At 41.9% G+C, this 26,779-nt stretch overlaps 1 protein-coding gene and 1 long non-coding RNA gene across 1 annotated transcript in view; one reads left to right on the top strand and one right to left on the bottom strand.

Moving 5' to 3' along the window:
• The window catches only part of LOC140693594 (uncharacterized), a 115,803-nt gene extending 91,545 nt beyond the window's left edge, over positions 1-24,258 (bottom strand). Inside the window, exon 1 of the long non-coding RNA XR_012069358.1 lies at positions 24,110-24,258. This is a non-coding gene — a long non-coding RNA (uncharacterized lncRNA). The remainder of the gene's footprint in view (positions 1-24,109) is intronic.
• The window catches only part of LOC140693565 (uncharacterized), a 545,747-nt gene that overhangs the window by 149,722 nt on the left and 369,246 nt on the right, over positions 1-26,779 (top strand).

Raw genomic sequence — 26,779 nt, 5'->3', positions numbered from 1 at the left:
TTGTACTTCTCTTTCAAGTACGTTTTGGTTACTGAGACCCTCGAATTCCCATATGAATTGTAGCAGCAGCTAGTCAGTTACTGCAGAAGAGCCCGCTGGGATTGTGATCGAGACCACGTTGTATGTATGCATCGCTCTGGAGAGCACTGCCATCCCAAGAATGCTGTCATCTGATCCAGGAATCTGCGTGGTGTGTCTTTCCAGGTATTTAGGTATTCTTTAATTTTTTTCAGCAATGTGTATGGTTTACATAGTATTATTTTATTTATTTTTTGCCTTTATACTGAGGACAAGTGTGCAAGGTACCAGGATTAGAATTGTATTATAGCCCCGCAACTTGCTGCCACCATGGACGCTGCGGTCTCTCTTTGCCCTTTGTAAAATCTCGCACAAAATAGGACCTAAGTAACTCTCTCTTGAAAGAATGATTATATGATTGCTGGATGATGCTTGAGAGTCCTTGTGATGATGTCTTTTTCCCAGACTTTCCTCTCTTCTTAACTATGCCCTTTCCCTTCCTTTCTTCCAGCCTGGGTTTCAGCGTGCCTGTGGCATTGATTTTTCTTGTCTGTGGACTCATCCTTTCACTAGTTCATGATAATGTTACATGTGGGCTGTGGAAACTTGCTAGATGTCAAGAAAGAGCAAATCCATTGCATGCTAGATATTTTAGAGTGTGTTATTGTATTATCGATTGAAATGAAATCAGGCTGACCCATTGAGCCATCCCCTGAGCTCTTTTCGCCTTCCTACAGGTGATACTGCTCTCGTTGCTGCATGTGCCCTTCCCCCAGACTCGGTTTTGGAGTTGAGTAAGTCACCATCACTGGAGCCCTCTCATTAAAAATGAAGAAAACCTTTGCTCCTTCTCCCTGGTTGGGGACTTGGATGAGATGAGGTAACAGATAAAGAATGGAGCCCCACCTCATTCTGACCACCGCTCTTTCCGTTCATTTCTCCAGGGGAAGGGTACAATTCAAAAATATAAAGATTGTGAGCTAATGAGATAGACAAGACAACCGATCATTTATTAAATATCCTTTCATGCCAGAAACAAATGTATTATACACACAAAAAGCACATAAATTACGGTAGTACTGTGGTTACAAACGTGGGTCTGAGTTCGATTCCTGCTCTGGAGTGACAAGTCCTGTGAGATGGAGAAATGGTAGATCGGCTTAGCCTCTCTTGGACTTGTTTTCTGTCCTGCAGAGATGGGGTTCGCTAGGCATCCCTACCCCGTAGAGGTGCTGTGGGGTGTAAATGACGTGAGTGGGCAGCCCGAGCACACATGCTCGTTCCTCGTAAGTGCAGGATAGCACAGCTTTTGCGGTGATGCATTTATGACCACACCGTGTAGACTCTCAGTGCTCCGAAGGGATGCCTTGTGGATTGGAGATGGGATTCTCACTTCTGTAAATACCCAAGAATTGGGTTATTGGGCTTTGCTGATTTGAATCTATTCTTTAGAAAGTACATAATGTAGATATATTTTTCAAACATGCATGCTTTTTATCTTTTATTATTTATACTTCTCCCCTCTCATCTCTTGGTGTGACATTTCATGGAATCCAGGAAACAGTCCTAAGCCACCTGCCTCTTCACACTTCTTTGTGGTGGTTTTCTTCCCTGACTAGAAGAGGGTTTTGCATAGGAAATTTTGTTTGCTCCCCTTCTCTTGGAGTCTCCCTGTTTGTCTGCCCATCTCTCACCTGTCCATCTGTCCATTTCTCTACCCACTCATTCTTCTGACTTGTTCCAAGAAGCATTTCAGGCAGCTTACAGAAGAACAGATACCAAATAAACAGGTGAGAAAATGGGGCCAATTTCAGACAGTGAGGCTTGCAGTTGAGCCTGTGTGAGATTTGCAGGCGTGAGACACACGCCTCTGCCTTGTGCCTTATAAGATAGACAGCATCAATATGCCTGAGGCTCCCAGCAGACACAGGGAAACAGGGTTTGTGGGAGATGCTTACTGTCTGTGAAATAAATAAGTGGCTTAGGAGAAGCCCAGACTTTCCAACTACTAAGGCTTAGGAGAATATATTGAGTGTCTTCCAAAATCAGATTATTGCATCTTTTCTTTTTCAGAGTTTTATGTATAGTTGGTTTACATTCTATACCTGGAAATTTCTCCAAAACTGCTGCCCACGTGAGTCCCATGACTCGGGAATGGGGTGGTTCTGCTCATTGACGGGTGTTGGCCAGAAACGGAAAATGACAGCCTCAAAGGAGCCTGGGATTAAGCAGTTATGTTTTGTCAGTGCTGTAGATTTCAGAAAATACTTTTACCATTTCTCTCCGCCTGAGGAAGCAGTGTGCTCTCTTCCCAGCATCAGGAGCTCAGGGCCACGTGATGGTGGGGCTGACTGCACTGCCGTCAAAACAGCTGTGCTAGTCACTGCAGGTGTGGTGCTTTCACGTAGTGCATTTCATGTTCTTTAATAGGTTTCAACAGGTAGTTAATTAACTGAGTTAATTAACATTTAATAAATATAATGCTTTGTTGAAAAGACAGTTATAGGCAGAATATAAGTTGTGAACAATATAAAAACTGTTTCAATACTGAAATTTCAGTAGGGAAGATTCAGTTTATCTTATTTCCGCCTCTCTTTAAAAGAGAAAAGAAACAAGACAGAAAAAGCAGAGGATGATTTCTGTTCTTCCTCTTGGCTTGCAGGTGCCTTCACCTCCAGTGGCATCCATCCAGACACCAGCACTGACACTGGCCGTGCTCAGAACTGCCTCAGCCCTGAAGACACAACAGACAAATGGAAGGGGGACGCGCCCTGTTACAGCGGGTGCTTTCAATTTTTGAGTCCTTATGTAACTGCGCGGTGTTATTCAGGATCACCCATTCTGCACTGTGTGACGGTGCTTCGGTGTCTCCTAGTTATTTATTTCTGTAAGTACTCATGTATTTTTTCCAATGTGTGTTACTAGACATCTAAAAATGCATTTTTCAGATGAAAAATAATGTGTATTTAATATAAAATTCTGAAAAAAGGGTCAAAAGGGTCTATCCTGTTCCCAGTATTCAGAGATAATAATTAACACTTTAAAATCTATTTTCTGTTCTTTTCATCAGTGTGTATTACCTCTGTCATAAAAACCAGCAAGCACTGTGTGCCTGTTTGCTGTGTGGAGACCTCCATTTTCCATTCAGCTTATGACAATTTTTTTTACAGTATTCTATCTCCGCTGGCATGATTTTTAATGACCATTATAGCATTCTGTCTTGTGGAGTCCTCGTCCATTTTACTTTGGACTTAAGTAAACTTTTATATTCCAAGTAAACTTAACTGGAATACTGAAAAGAGAACTGTGGTGGTACCGAAAGTCCCCTACTTCCCTTCCCCTTTTTTCCTGAGAGTAAAAACTGCTGACAATGTGGAGTATATATTTCATGACCTTTATGCCTATGTCATATATATATATACACATACATAAACGTATGTGAGAAATCTATGTATATGTGTGTGTATATATGCTTTATTGAAAAATAAGGCCATACTATATGTTTTCTGCAGCTCGGTTTATTCACTCAGGTATATATCACAGACGTCCTCTCCTTCCAGACTCACCCGGTCCTTTCAGATAGAGTAGAGTGGTCTCCTGATGTGCAGGTTTGGTCTCTTGTGTAAGGACACCTTTCGTGGGAGAGAACTGTGGACAAGGCCTTGGACCACGCCAAAACACCGGAACTTTAGTGGCCACAGCTCACCGTGATTTACCGCATCATTGTCTTGATGGTGGACACTTAAGTTTTCTCCATTTTCCACTGTCAGAAAGGGTGTCTGACTGGCATCCTTCTTGTACAAACATTCCTGTGATCTTGTATAAGTATTCCTTTAGTTAAGGTTTCTGGAAATTTAGTCCTTGGATGTGACAACTACATAAATCACAGGCTCCTTTCAAGTGAATCTAGAAATTCCTTCTCCTGTGGGGAATGAAAAGATGTAGAATAACTTATGTAACCAATTCTCTATCCGTGGGTATGATTCCACTTCAGCTTTTCTTCCCACCAATGTAAACAGTGCTGTGTAAATTCTCTGATGAGTACATCTATTTGAACTGATTCTTTTTGTAAATGAAACGATTCCTAAAAGTGAAGTTCAGCCTGTGTGTACACACGTTTTCCAGGGTTTACATATCCATTGACATGTCGTCCTCCAAAAGATCGCTCACAGTTTGTTGTCTCAAAGATGGACACTAGCTAGAATATCTTTTAAAAATATTTGCCAATATGATGAGCAAAATGATTTTCATTGTTTTAGTTTGCACTTTATGACCAGTGTGGTATTGAGCATTTTTCACTCATTAGCCATCTGACTTTTAAAAAGTGAATGATCCCTTTTGTCCTTTGCAAATATTTAAGTGAGGGAGCTTCTTGTTGCTTTGTGACAGCTCTATGTATATTATGAACATTAGCCCCTTGTCTTCATCAACATGTATCACAGAGCTTTCCCTTGTCATTTTTTGCCTTTCATTTTGTTCAGTAGGTTCATTTTTGTTATGGCCCAAAATAAACTTTAGATAGTAAATGTCTTCTTTTTCGGTTTTATTCTTGATATTATTCTTAGAAATGCTTTCTTATAATGGTATAAATTTCTTCTGTAGGTTTTCTTAATCTCTAAGATGGAGATGATAATAGTGCTTGTCATAGTGAGGAGAAGCTGAATTGATATGAGCAAAGAGTTGTATTTGCTCTTATTAGTACTTTCTAATATTTACATCACTTTCTGTAATTTTTCTTGCGGTCATTTTGACCGGAATAGAATTTGTTTTTTCCAGGGGATTCTGTGATTGTCCCAAGACAATTATTGAATTCCTACTTTGCTCTTTAATTTGAAATCCCAGCTGTAAAAATACTTATGTACACTAGAGTCTCTTTTTGAGCTCATGATTTATTTCTGTCAATCTTACTTTCCTACACTAGCACTATATCTTACATATTGTAAAAATTTATTTAATATCTGACAGTGCAAATTTTTTGATTTGCTTTTCGATCCCTATTTTTCTTTGCTAGTATTATGACTTCATTTTTCCTGAAGAATTCTAATAAAATTTTTTCAAGTTAAAAAAAAGGATAAGTGTTGTCATGGGATTTTTTAGTAATTTTGAATTATCTTTAGGAGAACGTACATCTTTACAAAACTGTTTTCCTCCATACAAAGGTTGATGTCTCTACTTTCACACTTCTTACTTTACCCCTCAGTACAGTCCTGTACTTCCTCCATATACAACATGGGCATTGTTTTTGAGTTTATTCCAGATTATTGTTGATGTTTTTGTTAATTTTTTAAGTGAGAAATTTTTGCTATTGTATTTTTTAACTGTTAAAACTGACACCTAAGAAGGCAGATTCGGTTTGTAAATACTCACTTTGTAACTTCTCATTTAAAATTGTAAGTATTAAGTACTCGATACAGAATCCTTTCTTTTCTGTTTTTAAAAATTTGTTTCCAAGATTCTCAAAATGGTCATAGCTAAGTAGTATAGGTGGGGAGAGAGATGGAGAGAGGTAGTGTGGCTCATGTACAAACTGTGAGCACTTTCATGGCTGCCTTTATGCTGGAAAAGCTGCTGAAGAGTCCAGGTTAGACCAGGGGTGGCTTTGTATGCACTTGAAAGCCAGCTTTCCTGCTTGTATGGTGAAGCCTGGTGGGCGTGGCAGGTAGATGATCAAGGTTCGAATGGAGGTTATTGGCTGCACAGAGCGCTGTGTCTGAGAACTGGAGACCATCGCCATGGGAAATGCTTGGTGCCAGGAACAATGCAGAGGAGCTGTGGACCCTGTGTGTTAAGGATTTTCCAGCCCTCGGAGTCGGAAGTTCAGACTCTGCATTCAGATCTGTGTTTGAATTCATCCTCTTTAGTTTACTTGTCCTCTGACTTTGGTCAAGCTATATACCCTCTTTCACTTCCTGTTTCCTTGTCTCTCAAAGTAGGAGAATTACAGCCTGCTGCTAGAGTGTTTGATCAGGTTAAATAATTTGTGTCTATAAGATGTCACGTACAGTCACAAGCTCAGTGAGAAAAGGGCTGTTGCCTGTTCTTCTGCAACTCAGTGCTTGACAAGACATGGGGGAAAACCAGTCCGTAATTTGTGTGTGATGCAAGTAGGAACAAAAATAATGTCTTGCCTTTCCCTAGCAGTACTCTTACAGCTTTGCTTCATTTACATCTTTCCTCCTTTCCTTTCCTCTTTCCCATCCTCCACCAAAAGAGCCTGAGACTCTCTCAGAATAATAGATTCAAATTAATTTAAAGGTAGGCTCATTCTCACGAAATAATAGTAACAGAAAAAAAAATCTGTGCACATCCCAGAATACGTTGTATTTGATTTACACACACACACGTGTGCACACACACACACACACACACACAATCAGGCTACCTCCCACTTGCAGAGGGAGAAGGACCACTTTTTCTGAGTTTTCACTCACTGAGCGTGAGAACAATGTCTCTTACACAGACTTTCACCAGGCTTCGTGCATGGTGTTTTTAATTGAATTTCGGCTTTGTAGCCATAGATATAGTCTCCTAATAGAAGAGAGAAAGTGGAGACATAGACATTCTGCTGAGATATTGGTGTTATCATATTTTAGTTGGAACGGACTTAAGACAGCATAGAGTCATAACATTTCATGGGTGAGAATCCATGATGTTGTCACTTGGACAAGAACCTGGATCTTCTGCCATCTTGTCCACGTGGGTGAAGAGGCAACTGGGCAGGGGATGGCAGGCATCCTTCTTGCTTGAGTTCCATGTTCTTGCTAGTTTTCATTGCTCAGCTGCCTTTAGTTTATGTACATGAGGCATCACATGGGAAGGTCACTCTGTCCTGATAGAATGAGTTTCTTATCAGCAAAAAGCTCTGGACCCACTCATATTTCCCAGAATTTTCTGCTGATCTGCTGACACTTTATATAATTGAGACTTAAGAAAATACTGAATATAAAATCCTTATTGTTATTGTTTGCCCTCGAGTTCCATAGGAATGAGGTGCTGTCTCAGGCTGTCTAAAGTTAGATCTGAACAATGATAGGGTGATAGGTTGTGCTGCTTTACCTCCAAAGTCAAAGGGGATTTCCACCTTAGCTTTTAGAATCAGGCAGATTAGTTCAAATCTTGCCTTTACCAATTATTATCTTTGTGTCTTGGGGGAGAAACTGTACTTTTTTGTGTCCAAATTTGTTTATCTGTAAATAAGTTCAGTATTTATTTTAAGGTTTCTGTTTCAGAATTGAATGAGCTAATACTCTCATTTATACCTAAAATAGTGATTGCATGGTTCTATGCTGGTGCCTTGGTAGTTGATTACTAAGGGACTCCGCAGTGAGAATGGGGGTGGGGGACTCCGGGGTAATAGAGCTTATATTCCAGGATATGCTTGTAAAAGACTGGATGTGCAGTGGATTTTTAGTAAATATCTACTCCTTTCCTAATCTGCATTGATTGTGTATATATCTTTATACTAATATATGAACAATTTTTATTGCAATTTAAATATCTTTGTAGTACTTACAATATGTAGCTTTAAAAAATACGTGAAATAAAATGATTTGACTTTTATTTTCTTTTCAATAAGCATAACAAAACAAAATAAAAAGAAGAAAATGTTTGAAGGAGTAGAAATAATTTTATTTCTTGGAATCAGTTCCGTATAATAGGTTTTTTGTTCGTGTTGTTAAACAGCATATAAAACTGATAAGTTGTGACATTCTGGAAATGAGGAAACAGTGGAGACATACTACCTCTAATGCAGTCACTTTGTTACCAAGTCCAAACTCGTTCTGCTTGCTGCATGACAGGCCAATAAATCGGGAGATGAGATGTTGGAGTAAGGAATAGTGACTTTATTTGAAAAGACGGCAGACCCAGAAAATGGCATATTGATATCCAGTAGAACTCTCTTCCCCAAGGCAGAATTCAGTCTCCTTTTATACTAAAAAGCGGCGGGGATGTGGCTGGTTGTTGCAAACTTCTTGCTGTACGAATTGTTTCTATTTGAAACCCTTTGTTCCTGCAGCTGTTCATGTGGGTCAAATTATGGTGCCCCCGTATAACCTCCAAAAAAAAGAATTTTTTTTCAACTTGCCATCTGTACATAAGTGTAGAAGAGCTAATATCCTTAAAGATCAGAGCCCGGAGAATAGGCCCTCCTGGGTATTTCAGGCTAAAGGCAACATTCTTTTACAAAAGGTGCAGAAACAGCAAGTCTGAGCCTAGAAAACAAGGTACAGGTTTAAAGTCAGACGAACACATCTAACATGGAGTGAAATTTGTTCTTTTCTATTAGAATTACTTTTTCTACCTCATAAATAATTTTAGTAAGAAACATGAGCAATTTTTTTATTTTTGCTTCTTAATAAAGGACTACAACTACACTTTAGTGAGCAGGGATGCTGTGCGTGCTTTGGGGTCACAGCAAACTCTTGTTGGGGGTGCTCGACCCTGCAACATGTCTGATGCCCCGTGAGTGTTGGTGAGGGTCCCCCTAACCAGGGGCTCTCTTCAGGAACCACCATATGGGCATTGACCTCTGGAGACCTGTTTTTCAGCTGCAGGAAAATTTTTCAGAATCTGTGATGGGAAAATCACTCCAGCTGGGGATAATCAGGGAATAAAGGAAGAGGAAAAGGGCTTGAATTAGAGTAGAAGAGAAAGACAGAAGATCAGGGAGCCTGGGGGCTTGGCAGCGGGGCCTCGGGAGAGAGAGTAGCAGAGAAATGGAAGTGACCGTCTACGGAACCAGCTCCTGCACCTTTCCCCGCACCCAAGACACACAGCTCTTAATTGGACCCAGGAATCTCTCCTGTCTGGATGTCACCCTGGGCAGAACCTTGAGAATCGAAGGTAAGGGGTGGGCAGCACTCACCTAGCGAGTCACTGAGGACTTTGATCAAGTCCACATTGACATTCCCAGTCATATGCCTTCACCTGTTCTTTATCTCAGGATCTGAGAAGCAGGAGCAAGGAACACAGGGAGAGATCCAGGAAGACATGTGACTGTGTTAAGAGACGACAGTCACAGCGACACTGGGAGTGAAAACACTTGTAGCAAAATAAAATAACTTCACAACTATTGCATCAGAGCTGCATGTGTGAGAGAGCCTAAGCCTGTCTCAGAGTGCAGGGGACAAGAGGAAAGGAATGGTAAAATTAACACTGATAATTGAAATTTTGTTAAATAGCCTGCTACAGTTAATTTTATCACGTGAATGTATGCAGGTTTATTTCTATGAGCATTTATAGGTTCACACAAACCCACCAGCCCGTCTTGCCCCCATCGGGGATGGGATTTCTCAAGCACAGTGCCCCTCCTGCTTGCGTGGACCACGCTGCGGGTCCTCGCCTGGGGCCGCACTGCTACAGGACACTGAGTCCCCGAGGCACGATCTGGGATACATGACAGGAACATCTGTGCTCTTGGCTGAGGGCCTCCGTTTCACCCTGCTGTGTAAGAATGCCGGTGACTCAGTTAGAAGCATGCATCCAAGCCGTCCTTCCGTGTCATCACCATGTAGAAGCAGTGTCTGAATCTTCTGAATTTCTGCAGAATGCGGTTTACAGTCACCTTCAACAAGTGAGTGTGTGTCCTCTTTCAAGTGGAGGAATTACTGCCGTTTTCCTGGAACTTACTCACCACTAGTCCATCTGATTTTTCTGTGCTAGGATTCAGTATAGCCTGCTAATAACTCTGCAGTCAGATCTAGAAACCCTGATGAAGAGGATTATTTATTTTCTTTCTTTAGATGATAGAATTTTATTTTCAAAATTGTGAGTTTTCTGTTCTTGGAGGAATTTTTTCGGGGGTTGGATAAACAACTTTGCTCTTACCATCTTTGTGACCTGTTGCTATATGCGTCTCACCTGTCTTCTGTCACTTGTGAGGCGGTTCCATTTGTGACCCTGTCCTGGTTGTTCATGTAATAAAACATAAAATCTGTAAAAGTACAGTCCCTTTTACTCCGAAGACATTCCACAAATACTCCTTTAATCTGGGTGTGGTTTTAACAAGACACAATCATTAGAACATATACTTGCAGGTTGCCAGTGCAAAATCCCCAAATCAATTGTCTAGCTCAACATCTAAAATCTTTCTAATCTACGTTGGATTTGTATGGATAAGTGAAGTTGTTTGCTAAGAACTCAAGACCAGGTTTATAATACAGGCTGATTTAGCTCAGCAGGTCCTCCCAAGCTGAAGCTCTGCCAGAGGGCGGGGCCAAGGGGAGAGGGCGGGTCCTGCCCTCCCTGAGCTGACAGTTTCATGGCAAAGACCTTCACCAGGTGAAGAAATTGAAGTTTCTTCTAAGAAAATTGGGTCTGAAGAGTCCAAAAAGCGCGGGAGTGACACAATCCCATTTGTCTAAAGTAGGGAAGAGTGGCTGTGGGGCCACTTGGGAGACTCATGAGTCCAGGTGCGTAGTGTTGGTGGCTTCCACTTGAGTGGTAGGACAGTCAGTGTGTAAAAGCGAACAGATTGAAGGCATGTTTTGATGGTTAAAATGAAAGGATCAATGCTGTCTGTGAAGGTAGGATGGAGTAAGGCCCAGGTTTCTGGGTGGATTAATGAGTTAAATAATGGTCCTGCTGTGTTCTGAGGACGGAAAGCTGCAGAGGGAGTTCTGGGGGAAAACTGATGAGTTCAGCTGTGGGTAAAGTGAAAAGGTATTAGATGTGTGATCTGGGAGCTCTGGTGAGAGCCAGTAGTGAGTAGGGGGCGCGGAGAGAGACTTTCAAATCATTTTGTCTTCTGAACATACATATAAGAATGAGTAATGACATAACCCCTCTATATTCTGGATTTAAAACCCAGTAACATTTTGCTATATAGGCTGCAGGGGTTCTTAATTTTTTAATAGAAATAAAATAAATTGAAACAAAACAGTGGAGTTAATGAACATCTTAGAGTTGATGTGTGTCCTTGTATGTATTTTGATTTCTCATCTGTTTATAAACATAATCTACAAAAAGTTAACTTGCTTAGCATAACTGTTAAATAGAGGGACGTGACACACTCTGTTGGTGGCTCAAGGTGATTTCTTGGGCAAATTATGTAGCCTCTCTGTGCCATAGTTGCATCTTCTGTGACTGCCCCCGGGCCCCTCATCACAGCTGATTCCCTAGAATAGATGTTGGGAGGGAGGCTGCTGAAGGGAGTAAGAGGTGGCAACTGCTAGGGACACTGAAGAGAGAGACAAAAACAGATTAAAGCCAAGAAACTGAGTGCTAATACACTCAAAGGAGAAAGAATCCCGCAGTGTTTTGAGCCCCTTAGCATAAGGGAAACAAAATCACGTGGATCCAAACTCTTGAGCATATGAGTATTGTGGGTGGGAGGGTGTTATCAGAAAAGGGTTGAAAGAGGCCTTTTGGTTTCCCTTAACGTTTCCAGTAAGGATGGGGCACAGAAGCGAAAACCACCCGCTTCACAGTAAAAGGTGCTGTTTTGTGCAAAACTGACGAAGGTTGGAGACCAGTGATCAGTTGTGCTGGCAAATGAAGAGACTTCTGGATTGGGGCACTTGCTGTGACTTCCAGGTGACCTGCTGGCTGGGGTCTGTGAGGCGGGCAGTAGGTTTGCAGTGTGACCTGGGCATAATCCCTGGCTCTGAGGCCCCTGCAAGTTTCTGCAGCAGCTGCTCTTGCCCTGCGATGGGAGGGCATAAAAGGGCATTGTAGCACACGAGGGCAGGAAGGGGCTGCTTTAAAAGCAGACATGTAGCCTCCTGCAGCTGAAGACCTGCAGGCAGTTTGGTTCATTGTCGTGGAGTGGACTTTGGAGGCCTTAGTGTCGTCTTAAGACTTGTTTTCCCTTGGGGACCGAGTTTGCCTTTGCATATTAATATTGAAGGTTTGGGCTTCTGGCAAAGCTGTTTTCACAGATGGGTATATACGTAACATATCGTATAAAATAAAACGTTTTTATTTAATATGTGGGACTTTGCAGTTTTTGGGAACAGCTCTTTTGTCCTGGTCTCCACGGAGGACACTAGCGGTCGGCAGAGCGTGCGGGAGGGAAGGCGGCCTGCAGTGCTGCTGCGGGGGGTTCTCCCCAGCATGGTGCTCTGCTGAGTTCAATCTTCTATGAGTTTGGTTGCCAGAGGAGCAGACAGCATAGTAATGAGTTCTGGTGGGATTGTATAATGACAGGAAGAAAGAGGGAGCCGTAGTTCTTAGGGACTACTACACTCTTTTGGTTCCTGATCCAGTGTGTCCCATTACACAATTGATGAGTTGTGTCTATTTTGGGACTTGATTGAAATAAACGTGCAGCCTGAATGTTAAGAGTTATGTTTTATTTGTCAGGAGGACTCGAGCCAGGATGACCGCCTCTCGGAACACTCTGAGGGACTGCTCCCAAGAGTAGGGGAGAAGCTAGGATTATATAGGAGCTTTACAACAAAGACCAGGTAGTTAGAACAATAAAACATTGCTTGTTATCTAAAGAAAGCCAGGTATCTCACGTTCAAGAATTTAGTGCTTTTCAATATATGGGAGGAAGCCAACATTTGGGCTCACTGAATATATTCTTTAGACAAGCACCTAGCTATCTAGGGCCAGTAATCTGTCCTTTCTTATTCTGAGTCTGTTCAGAGGGCACCGTTGTGAGTGGCTGCAGGCCTGTTTTCACTGGGGTGCGGCAGCAGTCGCTGATGACTTGTTTTCAGCATTCTTTGTTTAGTGACATGGTTGCAGTATTTTCATTCACATTGTAGTATTTTCGTTCACAGAAAATTATGATATTACCCTGATTATGGATAATCTGGAACCTTGGAAAGGAACCGAGATGGAATTACTGCAGGTAACTTCTACTTTAATAAGCCGTGTGCAAACATGAACACGGAGGAAGCATACAAAAGGATTCGGTGGTGAATGGGAAGGGTTTCTGCACGTTACAGGAGAAGGCAAGGCAGAATTCCTCTTCTTTGTGGGCAGGGACGTGAGTCCAACTTTCCTTTCTGAAGTGCTTTCTGAGAACAGTTTATGGTAATTAAGGAACATAGACAAACGGTGGCACACATTGCATTTAAGAGCTGGCCGGTTTCAAACTTGGGTATTGGACAGGTGGATTTCATAGGCAAGTGGTCAGGTGGATGGGACAGAAATGGAGCCCAGGCCTGGGGCCATATTCACGTTGAAATCGCCATTACCTCACCATAGCACCTTGGACTAGAATATAACCACTCTTAACATGTTGGTGAATCTGTGAAATGGGCATGATAATATTCGTTACTTTCTGGGATTGTTGTAAGTTCTAAAGGGTATTATAGCACACATGAAACACTTAACACACTGGCACTTAGCAGTTTACACTTTGTGCGGCCACCAAGCTTGGCGTGTGTCAGAGCCGTAAAGGCAGTATTTATCTGTTGAGGATGCACTGGTAGCCCCTTGGCTAGGTTGTGAATTTGGTGATTTCCTTTAATACTTGTAACTCTGTGTTCCATGGGCAGTTATTTTCATAGACAGATGAGGAATCTCAGGGTAAAAAAGACTGTAATTTGCCCAAAGTCAGACCATAATTTTGGGTGCAGGGGCCTCGGTTCAGCATGGGCCCCTGGGACTTGTGCCTTCTCCGTTCAGCACCAGAGCCAGATGTGGGCTCGGCTGTTTCCCTGCCCAAAATATCCGGCAGGCCGCAAGACACAACTGGCCCCGTGCTGCTTGAGCAAAATCTCCGGAGGAGAGGCAGTTACAAAAGGGATAAACATAAAAACAGACGACAGCAAACTGTGATCAGCTCTGAGAAGGAAAGGAACACGTCTGGCCGTGCAGAGCTGGGAGCTTTCCCGTCGGGCTGTTCTGGGGGCGTTCATCTCAGCTTAACAAACTCTGCTGCTGCACCAAGGCAGGAAGGCAGGGCGCGTGTGGCCAGGTAGACTGGGCCTCATTGATCGTACTCATTCCCCATTAAGCGACAGCTCTCACGGGCACTTAACTAATTAACAGATGTTGGCCATAATTGTCACGCATTTTGACTGGTAGCTTTATTGGCGCCAACTTTGAGAGGAGGTCATTGAAGCTGGGGAGTTTGCTGCATGCCCGTGATTACCATGGAAATATTCCCACTGGTCTTTCAACCTAGACTGGTGTGGCTGTCATGTCCCGGCCCTGTGAATGGCATCGTGTAGCTTCTCCCAATTGCCCCAAATAACTTACATTGATATGCTTAATTCGTAGGAAATGGTATGTGGTAATAAGGGAAAAAAGGCAGTAAGAAATTGTTTGGAAAACTAGAAAAATACCTATTCTTTCCCAGCTGGGGGAGCGTACCCTGTATCACCCACCCTAATCACTGCCTGTCACCTCCTTCCTGCCGACTCCATGTTCAGAAGCCACTCTGAGCCTTGGGAGAACATTTTGCCTCATGAAACTTTTGACTAGGACCCGTGACTTCTCTGTCCCTGGTTAACTCTCTCTTCAAAGCCATGTAAATTTTTTGCAGGCTCCTCCACTCAGATGTAAGAATAGCCTCTTTAAATTTCTTGATGCAGCTCCTTAATGAAGATCTTGCGATGGAAACCTAGCCAAAACCTGGGAGGTATGCACATAGTGACTGCAACCACAGCACTTTGTGAGTTCAGAATCAGTGGGGTGGGTGACTCAGGAAAGGCTTTTTTAAGGTAATAAAGGGAAAGAGAAAGGACGCAGGCTATGTGAGAAAGAAACATCTCGGTCACAGCCAGCAAGACACCTGTGTTCAGGATGGATTGTGGCGAGTGCAGAGTTCTCACAAAAAAAGAACTGATGTGAAGGGAGGGAGGACAGTTGGGTACTTTATTGGGGAGGAAAAAAGTGGGCTGAACATTTCCTGGTTGAACAAGAGGATTGTGACATGATGTGCTTGTATTTTGGAGAGAAGGGTTTTGTGGGGACAGGCCTAGGAGTACGCTGTCTGGCTGGGGAGTCAGCACAACAGGGAAACACAGAGAACCGGGCAGACCCCAAGACCCATGCTGGGGGAGAGGCTGCCTGCAAGCTGGAGCCCTGGAGGCTGCTTCTGTCCCTTAGCTGGGGTCTCAGACCTCCCTTCACAGACCAGTCCTGTTGATAGAAGAATAAAAAACGTTGGGCATGAGAAGGGCTGTGTCCCAGGCTTTTGTTGAGTCCCTGGGATGTGCCCCACCAGATTTTGTTCCTTGACTTCATGCAGTAAAGAATTCAAGAGCAAGCCAGTGTTGAGTAAAGGTATATTTATTCAGAGAGATACATTGATAGGCAAGAGAAACTTCACGAGGTGTGGGGGTTTGATGCTCAGATTAGAAGTAGGTACACACTTCACAGACAGAGTGTGGGCCTTCACCAAAGAGGGAAAGAGTGGTGACCGCGAGGTGGCGCTGTGTTGCTTGTTTTCTTGGGCTTGGTGGTTTCATATGCTAATAAGTAGAAGGACCAGCCTTAGGGCAAGGGGCTGGGATTTCCAAGGAGTTGGCCATTTCCCACCTTTTGACCTTTTGTGGCTATCATTGGGACTGCCATGGTGCCTGGGGCATGTTATTCACCACGTTACTATTACAATGGGTGTTTACTGAATCTCAAGATCTGCTAGAAGTTAAATCTCTTCATCCTGAGCCTCAAGACCTATTGGGGTTTGAATCCTTCACCATTTCTATGTTAATTGCGGTGGCCTTCCTTGAATGGCTGTGCTCTTCCCCCTTCCATCCTGTCTCACTGTGATGACACAGAGACAGCAAAGGCCAGGCCCTACCTGTGCTCCTGCATTTAAAGGCTGCAGGTTTGGGGTGGGCTTATGATGACTCTGAGTGTTGAGAAGGATGTTTCAGATTTTCCCACATGAGACATGGGGACCTGCCAGCAGCCACTGCAGATTTATCCCACGGGCATTATCCCTTGTGTTGTTATGGAAACAACAGGCCAGCCAAGAAACAAGAATCACTCAGAGGGTTGGAGTATTGAGATTTATTATGTTGGCGGGCTCTGAGGGTCTTCTTTTCCAAAGCTCTGAGCCCCTCCAAGATGTGCACATGATGTTTTATACGGTTAATTACAAGTATGGGACTATTAGCCAATAAGGCTCAAACAACAAAAAGCAAGGAATCAGTACACTGAAGCTTATCAATTTGGAACAGATCCCGTTACTGACAATTGTTCACCTTGGATTTTCGGGTTAGCTTATTAGCCCAGTAAACTGACACTAAACTTCAGATTTACCAGGTATCCCAGCAAAACTTAGATCAGTAAACCGACACTTATCACACTTAGATTTGTGACTTAGCTTGTTAGACCAGCTGTGGTTTTCCTTCACAGTGTCACTTATCTTTTCTATTTTTCTTTTTTGCTTTTTTTAAGTATTTAATCCGAATTTAATATCAGGGTTTTTTGGGAAAGAAATTTCTCTTTTTCTTTTCTTTGGTGATCTTTTATGGGGGCAGTTAATTAGACGTATTTATCTGTTAGTGGAAGCCCTGGGGCTTGAACCCAGGACCCCGTGCACGCTAAGCACACGCTCTACCACCCGCCCCATCATCTTTTCTTTTTGGTTTAGCTGCCAAGAATCCTACAGCTGAATTTCTAGTCAGCCTTTAACACTTGCTCTGACTTCATGGAATCCATTTTTATGAGTTTATCTCCCCCTGGTTTCATTTAAGTATTGAATCTCCATTTTCTCTTCATTCTCAGGTTTGCCTTTTTGTTGTTAAGGTTGTTAAGCTGTTTTTAAAAGAATTGTTTAAATTCTCTTTAGCAAGAGGCTGAATGTGAATAAATATGTAAACAAACAGCACAATTAAATGCTTTTATACATTCTAAACTATTTAGTAGTTACTTAAAAACCGAATTGAATATTAAAGTGATAACATTTTAGAAATATTTTTTAATTTTTTAGAAAGATATAGCTGATTTAAAATATGATATTAGTTTCAGGTGTACAATAGATGCTCCATTTATAGTTACTGTAAAAGATTGTCTGTATTCCCTGTGTTGTAAGGTACATCCCTCTAGCGTGTTTACATTACATGTTGCAGTTTGTGTAAGAAAGTTGGGTAATGCAGAGTCTGGGACGTGGCTGTGTCTGACCCAGGTTCACGCTCACCCTGCCTGTCAGAGCTCAGGCCTTCACTCCTTTCTGCAGGGGAGCGAGTGGAGGCAGCTCTCATCAGTGCTGGCACCACCCTCTGAGTGGCAGTGACAGCAGTGACTGTGTGTGGACGTGCAAAGTGTTTTTCCAAGAGCTTTATATGCGTTTCTGAATTTAATAATAAAAGCCCTCCTGTGAGGAAGCGTTTTAAGCTTTTAATGTATAATACATCTTATTTTGATATTGATAGATTTCAAACCACCAGAAAATTTAAAGGAGTAGTAAAATAAAACCTTAAATACAGTTCACCTTAAAGGGCACTATTTGACTTTTTGTGTCTGGCTTTTTAGCATAAAGTTTCAAGGTTCATCCATATTGTAGCCTGAATTAGTACTTTATTCTTTTTGTTTGATAATATCATTTTCCTTTTTTTCGTTTTTGGTCTATTTAAAAATATTTTCATTGAAGTCTAGTCAGTTTATAATTTTGTGTCAGTTTCTTGTTTGCAGCACAACATTTCAGTTAATTAGGAACATACCTGTATTCATTTTCATACTCTTTTTAAACACAAGATACTATGAGATATTAAATATATTCTCCTGAGCTATACAGTATAAACTTGCTGTTTATTTGTTACATACTCAGTATCTGCAAATCTTGAACTCCCAATTTATTCCTTCCCACACCCTCTCCCCTCTGGTAACCATAGTTTGGTTTCTATGACTCTGTGTCTGTTTCTGTTCTGTAGATAAGTTTATCTTTTTGTTTCTTTCTTTTTTTTTTAGATTCCACCTGTGAGCAATCTCATATGGTATTTTCCTTTCTCTTTATAGCTTACTTCACTTAGAATGACATTCTCCACGTCCATTGATGTTGCTACAAATTGCATTATTTTATTATTATTTTATGGCTGAATAGTAGTCTATTGGACAAATATGCTACAACCTTTTTATCCAGTCATCTCTCAGTGGACATTTCGGTTGCTTCCATGTCTTGATATTGTAAATAGTGCTGCTGTGAACATTGGGGTGTAGGTGTCTTTTTCAATTAGGGTTCCTTCTGGATATATGCCCAGGAGTGGCATTGCTGGGTCATCTGGGAGGTCAATTTTTTGTCTTTAGAGGAACATCTATACACTTTTCCACAATGGCTCCACCAAACTGAATTCCCTCCACAGTGTAGGAGGGTTCCCAATTCTCCGAAGCCTCTCCAGTATTTATTGTCAGTGAACTTCTGAATGATGCCTATTCTGACTGGTGAGAGGTGATACTTGATTGCAGTTTTGATTTGCATTTCTCTGATAATGATATTGAACATTTTTTCATGTGGCTACTGGCCATTTGTACGTCTTCATTGGAGAAATGTTTCTTTAGGACTTCTGCCAATTTTTGAATTGATTGTTTTTTTTTTTTCATATTAACTGTAAAAGCTGCTTACATATTCTGGGAATTAAGCCCCTAGCCGTTTCATTTATTGCAAATATTTTCTCCCATTCCATAGGTTGGTTGTCTTTTTGTTTTGCTTACTGTTTCCATAGCTGTGCAAAAGCTTGTAAGTTTAATTAGATCCCTCTTGTATATTTTTGGTTGTTTTTCTATTGCTTGAGTAGACTGATCTAGGAGAACATTGCTGAGATGTATGTCAGATGTTTTGCCTATGGTTGCTTCTAAGAGGTTTATTGTGTCTTGTTTACATGTTTAAGTCTTTAACAGATTTTAATTCTTTTTTGTGTATGCTGTGTGGCAGTAGTCTAGCTTCAATGATTAACATGCAGCTGTTCAGTTTTCCCTACACCATTTGCTGAAGAGGCTGTCTTTACTCCATTGTATGTTGTCACCTCCTTTGTCAAAGTTTCAATGACCAAAAGTTTGTGGGCCTATTCTTGGTAATTTTGTTTATCCGTTCATTGATGGATGGATATTGTTAGTAACTTTTGGCTACTCTGAATGATACTGCTATGAATATTGATGTGAAATTTTTTATGAGAATATGTTTTCATTCTTTTGGCTGTACATTTGGCCCGCCATATCTGTAGTTTCCACTACATGGATCTAGATGGCTGATTGTAAAGGGACTCGAACATCCTTGGATTATGGTATCCAGGGTGTGGGGTTCCTGAAACCAACCACCCAAGGGTATTGAGGGATGACTCTACATATAGGAGTGGAATTGCTGAGCCATACAACTCTAAGCTTTTGAGGAAATACCAGACTTCTCCAAAGAAGCTGCAGCATTGTCCCTTTCTCCTGGCCGCATATGAGGTTTCTCTGCCTCCTGAATGACATTTGTTATTGTCCATGTTTTGGTTATAACCATCCTAGTGGGTGTAAAATGAGATCTCATTTTGTTCTTGATTTCGCTAGTGATGCTGAGCATCGTTTCATATGCTTATTGGCCATTTGTATATCTATTTAAATTCATGGTAAATTTAAAAATTGTGTCTATTTTCTTGTATTGCTGAGATGAAAGCATTCGTTATATATCCTGGATACTACTCTCTTATTAGATACATGCTTTGCAAAATTTTTCTTCTATTCTGCAAACTGTCTTTTCACTATATTTTTTTAAACATTAAAACAATTTCTTTACAGGGGAGGTAGATAGATGAAATGATTTATTTTATTTTTCTTACTAAGCACGCCCTCTCTGACTTGAGATAACCATTTCCCCTGTCATTTCACTTTCTTGATGATGTCCTTTGTAATAAAAAGATTTTAATTTTGGTGAAGTCCAGTTTATCTGCTTTTTTCTTCTATCACTTTTGCTCTTGGTTTTGTATCTAGGAAACCAAAGCCTATCCTAGGCCCACAAAGATTTATACTGTGTCTTCTTTTAGAAATTTTATAAGTTTAATTTTTACATTTCTGTCTGTGATCTATTTTGAATTAATTTTATTTGTTATATAAAATATGGGTGTTCAGATTCCAGATTGATTCTTTTGCCTGCAGATACCCAGCTGTCCCTGCACCATTTGTTGAACAGGCTATTCTTTCAATGGAGTGTTTTTGGCCCCCAGGTGGAAAACTGTCTGTAAATGAAAGTTTTCCCCGTGGGTTTTTATTGTGTCTCTTAAATTTATTTATCCAAACTTATGCCAGTTTCATACTGACTTAGTGCTATAGCATTTTAGTACACTTTAAAGTGAGTCCTCCAACTTTACTCTTCTTTTTCAAGGTTGTTTTTGCTGTCCTGGGCCCCTTGCACGTCCATATGAATTTTGGGTTCAGTTTTTCAATTTTTGCAATGAAGTTGGCTGGAATTTTGATAGGGATTCCACTGAATATATAGATCACTTTGAGGAGTCTTAACATTTTTAATAATATTGTCAATCATTCCATGAAAATGGAATGTCTTCCATATATGTAGATCTTTTAAAATTTATTTTGTTGATACTTCAAAAAGTTCAATGTACAAATCTTGTAAATTTTTGTTAAATGTATCTCTCACTTTATTCTTAATGCTGTTGTAAAAGGAAAGGCTGAGTTTCTTATGGGTGGTACTATATATCAATCTTCTTATTTCTAGAATTCCTTCACAGCAAATACCCTAGGTATATATTTGCTACATAAATCTATCCACAACTATTCCCCGCCCCGTGTTATAAGAAACCAAGACCCAAGGTAAGCTACTTGAAAACACCTATGTGGAAGTGAGAAATGAGACCCATGGTTGGGGCTTTGTGCAGATGATACTGAGAGCTTATTCAGAATGGCTTCTTCTTAATTACTTTTAAACAACCCTTTCAGTGTATTTAGTCAGATACATTAAGCTTATGCCCTTTTGATGTGTGGAGTAGCTAAGACTATAATTTTCAAATAAATTCTAGTGAGAGTGTTGTACTTGAAACCTAATTTGCATCAATCTTTGAAGAATTATGTTTCAGGAGATTTGACTAAAGAACACCTATCTTTATTCTATAACGAGGACTAAATGCTCAAGCAACATGTAAGAGTTTGAGCAAACTGCCCCCGCCCCGTAGTGCTGGGTGGCTGCAGCTGTAACTGGAGTCAGCACTTACCTCTCCCAGTACGCTAGTTCTGATCTGCTCAAAGTGGTTCATCCAACAGTTTGTCAGTAGCCTGTTGGACAAAGTCATAAAACATTGATTGAAGATTGCTAGAATGCAATATATTCTTACTAATATTAAGTAAGCACACATTGAGTGCTTACTGTATGATGGAATTGTCCCTCAGCCTCACATGAATATTATTTCTCTTAAAACCTCATATATTTCCTTGTTATTCTCACTTTACAGATAAGGAGACTGAGAATTAGGTCTTCTCTCTTTTGGGGGGAGCTCATTATCAATGATGGGAAGTTGTAAGGAAAAAGATATTGATTCATCATGAGAAAACATTTTTGTGAGAGTCAGCAATGAAGATGAACACTGAAGAATGTGATCATTGTTCGAGTGAGACAAGCCCTGGGTTGTGTGGAGTCAGCATCCCTGTCCTGGACACGGCACGTTTAGAGCTGCGTGCTGGGTGAGGCAGCGCGGCCACGCAGGGAACGCGGATGCTGGGGTCTTAGGCTGTGCTCAAGCCCGGTGGGGCTTTCTCCTAAGGGCAGTGCACCATCATTGACAGATTTTAAGTAGGAGAATAGGCTGCTCTCGTAGTTCACATTTGTCTTGTAGAATGCTTGGAAAAGTTTAGAAGGCTTGGCAGGAGGTGATGTGCTGAGTCAGAGTAGGGTGGCTGCGAGGTGTAGGAGTGTTCAGTTTTCAAGTTGTTTTCAGGCCCAGGCTTGTGTCTTAGTAGCCGTGTCAGTTTGAATGACGCACGCAAGGAAGTGAAACAATTTATCTAATCAATTGAAGCAGTGATGTACCCAATTCCCAGGACTGTTGTGGAGATCCGGTGAGATACACTGTGCAGTGTGCAGCGTGGTCTCCAGCACAGAGCCAGTGCTGAGTGAGTGCCAGTGAGTATCTGGTAGGTCAGTTGAGGGTGGTGGTACTCTGTGACTGAGGATATCTGGTCCCTGAAGGAGGGGTCCATTCACATCTGTGAGTAATGGGCCTGAGTTGGGAGACGCAGGGAGACCTTACCCTCCGACCAGGGGCCCTGGTAAGGACGGGTATGGGAGGAGCACCGTGAAGTCAGCTCTTTGCAGGTTGAGTTGGGAGTGCCCTTGAGATATCTACGCAGAGTCACGAGCTTAAAGAGGAGGTCTGGGCCCAGGCTGTGCATTTTCCTAAAATCTCAACTCCTGAGGACACCGATATATTGATCACTGAAAGTGAAGTCATACTTTAAAGGACAAATGAATAGTAGTATCATCACTGTCAACAAAGCTCACGTCTATTTATTCATCACTCACTTTGCTAATTGGGTACTTACAGAGCTCACTTCACCGTCCTCCCGTGGGCTCCGGCTCCACAGAGAAGAGCTTGTGTGTCTCCTTCTTTTCCAGAAGAAGACACATTTAGCTTGTAGCCTTCTGTTCCTTGCCAGACTTAGGATATTAGTTTGTTGGTTTAATTGTATTTTCTGTTGGCCATGTCCTGACAGGAGAGAAATTTTACCTCATGGTCATGTTTCAATTAGCTGTTACTGAGAATTGCTGATCTGATACATAGTGTATGTATTATATTAACTTTGTAGAGTAGTTATCATTTTTCTGTCTTTGCCCTTTAATTTTGTTTGCCCCTTCAGTGTTCTATCCTTTTTGGGGCCTTATTTTTTTTTAATTAAATAATGTCTGTTAGCAGTTAAGAAAACAAAAGCAAAGAAAAAATGCACATGAGAACTAAATTTAGAAAATGTCTAGTGTGTTTTCTGTCTCGGCAATGGAGGGTTGTATAACCTCTTGGAAACCTTCATTAGACAAGTTTCTTAAAATGCTGATTGAGAAATAAAACCTTCCTTCCTCATCTTTCAAGCTGCACAACTCATTGTCAAGAAAGGGGAAATCCTCAGAAGCCAAGACAAACGAGAAAACAGGGATTCTGGGAGATAAGTGAGCGTTAGAATCCGTGGTGTGCTGGTTGGCTCCTGAACTGATTTTCAGTTGCCTTGACAGGAGGGCAGGAGTTTAGCCCCAGGCCTCTCACACTAGGAGTTGGATGGGTGATCATATAATGGGCCTTGCCCATCCTGAGAATCTTGGTTTACTAAAGGGTGAAAGAGGAAAAAGAAAATTCCTCAAGACAAGAAAGTAAGGAAAGTCAATTTTTTGGAAGAGGGGGAAAATAACAAATCCAAATTAAGGATATAGTTTAAAGCTGTTCTGGCATGAGAGTGACCACAAACTCCTGGCAGAAAAGCACAGCTACTCCTTGATTGATAAGTTGTGTTTTGAATGAATCAGTGAACAGCTATTCCGAAAAAGGCCTCCAGAGTCTTGTGGATCAATATACTGGACAGCAAACACCTCTCTTCCAAGGTCTCATTCAAATAACCAGAAAGGTTTTAAAGGAAAGTAGCAATAATCTGAGTTCTATTTATTGACATTACTATATGCTAAGAATTCAGAGGTGACTATGGAGTTGTCTCCTCTTTTATGGACCTTACTTTCTCTTTGGGGAGACAAAATGACATAGTTGGGTATCTTGGTGGAGGGAGGTGTTAGTCTGTTGCAATTAGCCAGGAGAGGAGATTAAGAAAACAGTGAAGGGTGGGTGAACTTTTTAGCTGAGGACAGTCTTGTTCACTTGGCTTTTAATTGCAGGCTCAATGAGCTGTCACTGGAGGGAATAGATCTTACGGAGGATGGGCTTAGCTCAGGCCTCTTTGGAATGGACAAGTGAACCTGGAGAAAGACAGTCAAATCTGTGCAGACATTAAAGTTCACTTGAACGTGTTCCATCCCTGAGCCAAAGATAGGACAAATATGGAGCACTTCTTGAGGGCAGAGGAGTGGTTTTTAAGGTTCTTCAAGAATGAATCCCATGGAACCGAGATGGCCAGTTGTCAAATTGAGACTTTGTTCTTTGGACGGTGTACCCAGCAAGGGTATTGGCCTTTTATATGGTTCCATTTGTCTTTAATACATGTCTTTTGATGAGGACGTGGGCACAAGTGTTTGACACCTTGTCGAGGCGATTTTGGATACCTGCCTAGAAGCACGGGCACAGTTGCGGCTGCGTCATACATCTTGCAGCCCATCCCTTTCTCCGGCTCTGTAATCACGGCAGAGTGGTTCCTTGTTGACCTGTCCATCTCCTCTGTCACATCATAACCCATGAAAAGACCGGAGCATATTAACTTGGCTTTGTTAAAGTCAAAGGTACAGATCAAATATGGAGTCAGATTTGTTCTTTCCTATTTCAGTAGTGCCATGGAGAAGGCAGTTTGGGCAGCTTTTTGTAGTGTCCTGGAGGCTTTCTCTCTCAGCTTCTGGGCGCCTCTGTTGAAAACCCTTCATAGCTGTCTGGCCTGCTGGAAAAGCACTCTGCCTGTTTTACCCTGAAGATGTGTTCTGTTTATAAACTCATCTCTACTCCTTGGAAAACAACTCAAGAAAAACTCAGTTGGTTTTTCACCAGCCATGGGCAGGGGTGAGATAAACCATGTTATTATTTCATAAAATAATAGTAATAATAGTAATATTAATAGTAGTAGCAGTAGTAGTAGTAGTAATAATAATAGTAATAATTATATTAAAAGAATTCTTAAAACACGACTGCACATTGGAGAGAGTCAAAAAATGCTTTCTGGCTTAAATCAAAAGTGATGACTCAGTGATTCCATGGCTGCTGTATTTGCTATGCTAGTTACTCCTTTGTTCCATTACACAGGTTTTTTAACTGAAAAAGAAATACAAGCAAATGGTTAAAAAAAAAACTCAGAGCACAAAAATACACAAGTGAAAGAAGTTTTCCCTCATCTTCTGTTCTTTCAGCCCTGTCTGGAGATGCCACTGTTTACTATCTTTTGGGTGCTTTTCCAGATATGCTTTGCACATTCCCACCTATGTATGTAAATTCCTTTAAAATTTTAGTTATTTTTAACTTAAACGGATTTAAATCCTCAAGTGGCTTCTGGCCGGGTAATAGAACAGAACAAATCTGACTCCATATTAGATCTGTTCCTTTGAATTTAACCCTATGCTCTGTCTCCTAGGCTTCATCTTGCTTGTAATCAATGTCGCCTGGAGCCTGAAATATACAGGAGAGCCTATTCTGAAGCCTCTGACCTTTAAGGATATTTAACACTTTTTCATTCATTTAAAGATAGCAAATTGCAGAATAGAAAATAACGTTTGTTTTGTTGGAGGTTTGCAGGGATCTGACCCACGCAGATAGCTGCAAGAAGAAAGGATTCTAACAAGAAGGAATTCCTACACTAAGAAGTTTGCAACAACCAAGCACATAGGAAAGGATCCTGAATTGTGACTTGGGGAGATGGTTTTCCAGGACATTAGTTTGCCATCTAGGTCTACAGAAACTTGCTATTCCATGCCCCAACATCTGGTCTCCCAACTTATTGTCCTGTCCTGCACTGAGGAGAAAGAATTTCGACTTGGTAACACTCCTATCTACCTAGAAAGCTGGGCACTGGAGCTGAGTGTTATGGAAACAGGCCAGCCAAGAAAAGCACCAATCGGGGTGTTGGTGTACTCAGAAGTATTATGCCGGTGGGCTCAGTGGGGCTCCTGCTCTGAAGTTCTGAGCACCTCCAAGACGTGCACATGAGGTTTTAAATGCTTAATTACAAGTAAGGGGGAATTAGCCAATAAGGCTCAAAGAACAAAAAGCAAGGAATCAGTACACTGGAGCTTATCAATTTGTAGCAGATCACATTACTGACACTTGTTGAGCTTGGAATTACGAGTTAGGTTGTTAGCCCAATAAACTGACACTAAACTTCAGATATATGAGATAGCCCAGCAGAATTTAGATCATTAAACCGACACTTATCACACTTAGATTTGTGACTTAGCTTGTTAGCCCAGCTGGACTTTTCCTTCACATGAGGACAGCTCTCCCACACCCAGGGAACTACTGTGAGCCCTTGATGTTTCCACTAGGGTGGGTATGGTTTACCCAGGAGGGATGGGGACTATGCACCAACACTCAGGCAGTCTGCTCTGTCTGGGGCTCTGATCTTGTACCATCCCGCTCCCCGCCAGCCCAACACCTGGGACAGTGGAGCTAAGGCAGTGATCCTGCCTGCCTGTTTCCCAGCGTGTAAAAGGGGATTATGTACCTTTCCAAGGTAGTTCTGAGCGACAACACCTGCGGGTGCTTGGTTCTCAGAGCAACAGAAAACCCAGCTCCGCGTGGGGGCAATGGGTGTGATCCCCATAGAGTTTCTGCAGAAGCATCCCATGGAGGGCTGGATCAGGGAGGTAAAATTTGAGCTGCGGAACTTGAAGGGTTACAGAAGGGTACAGAGGCAGGTCTGCCGCCTAGGGGTGCCCCAGAGGTAAAGCTTTTTCTCTCCAACTCCGCTAAGACCCTCCCCTCTCCAGATCCCTCCCTACTCTATGCTCATCGTGTCCATCTGTATCTCTCCAATTTTCCCGTCCTCTCCACCCGCTCCCATCTTCTCCCTCCCTCCCTCCCTGTCCCACCTTCTCTCACAGAACCCAGAGAGGATCGCTGGCCCTCCTGCGCATGCGCAGTCAGTGCCAAGTGGTCCGCTGGTTGGAAGCTCTATATCCTAGCCGGGGATCGGGCCCAAAGGTTTCTCAACTCTGTCGCCCGGTAGGACTTTGGTTCCTGTCTGGGGCCGGGGCCTCTGGCTGTGGAAGTGCAAGGTGGGGGGCTCCCGGGAAAGT

This window comes from Vicugna pacos, unplaced genomic scaffold (genome assembly GCF_048564905.1).
Source record: "Vicugna pacos unplaced genomic scaffold, VicPac4 scaffold_19, whole genome shotgun sequence".
In the NCBI taxonomy this organism is placed as follows: Eukaryota; Metazoa; Chordata; class Mammalia; order Artiodactyla; family Camelidae; genus Vicugna; species Vicugna pacos.
The sequence above is the reverse complement of the archived record's forward strand: the minus strand, read 5'-3'. Positions and strand labels throughout refer to the sequence as shown.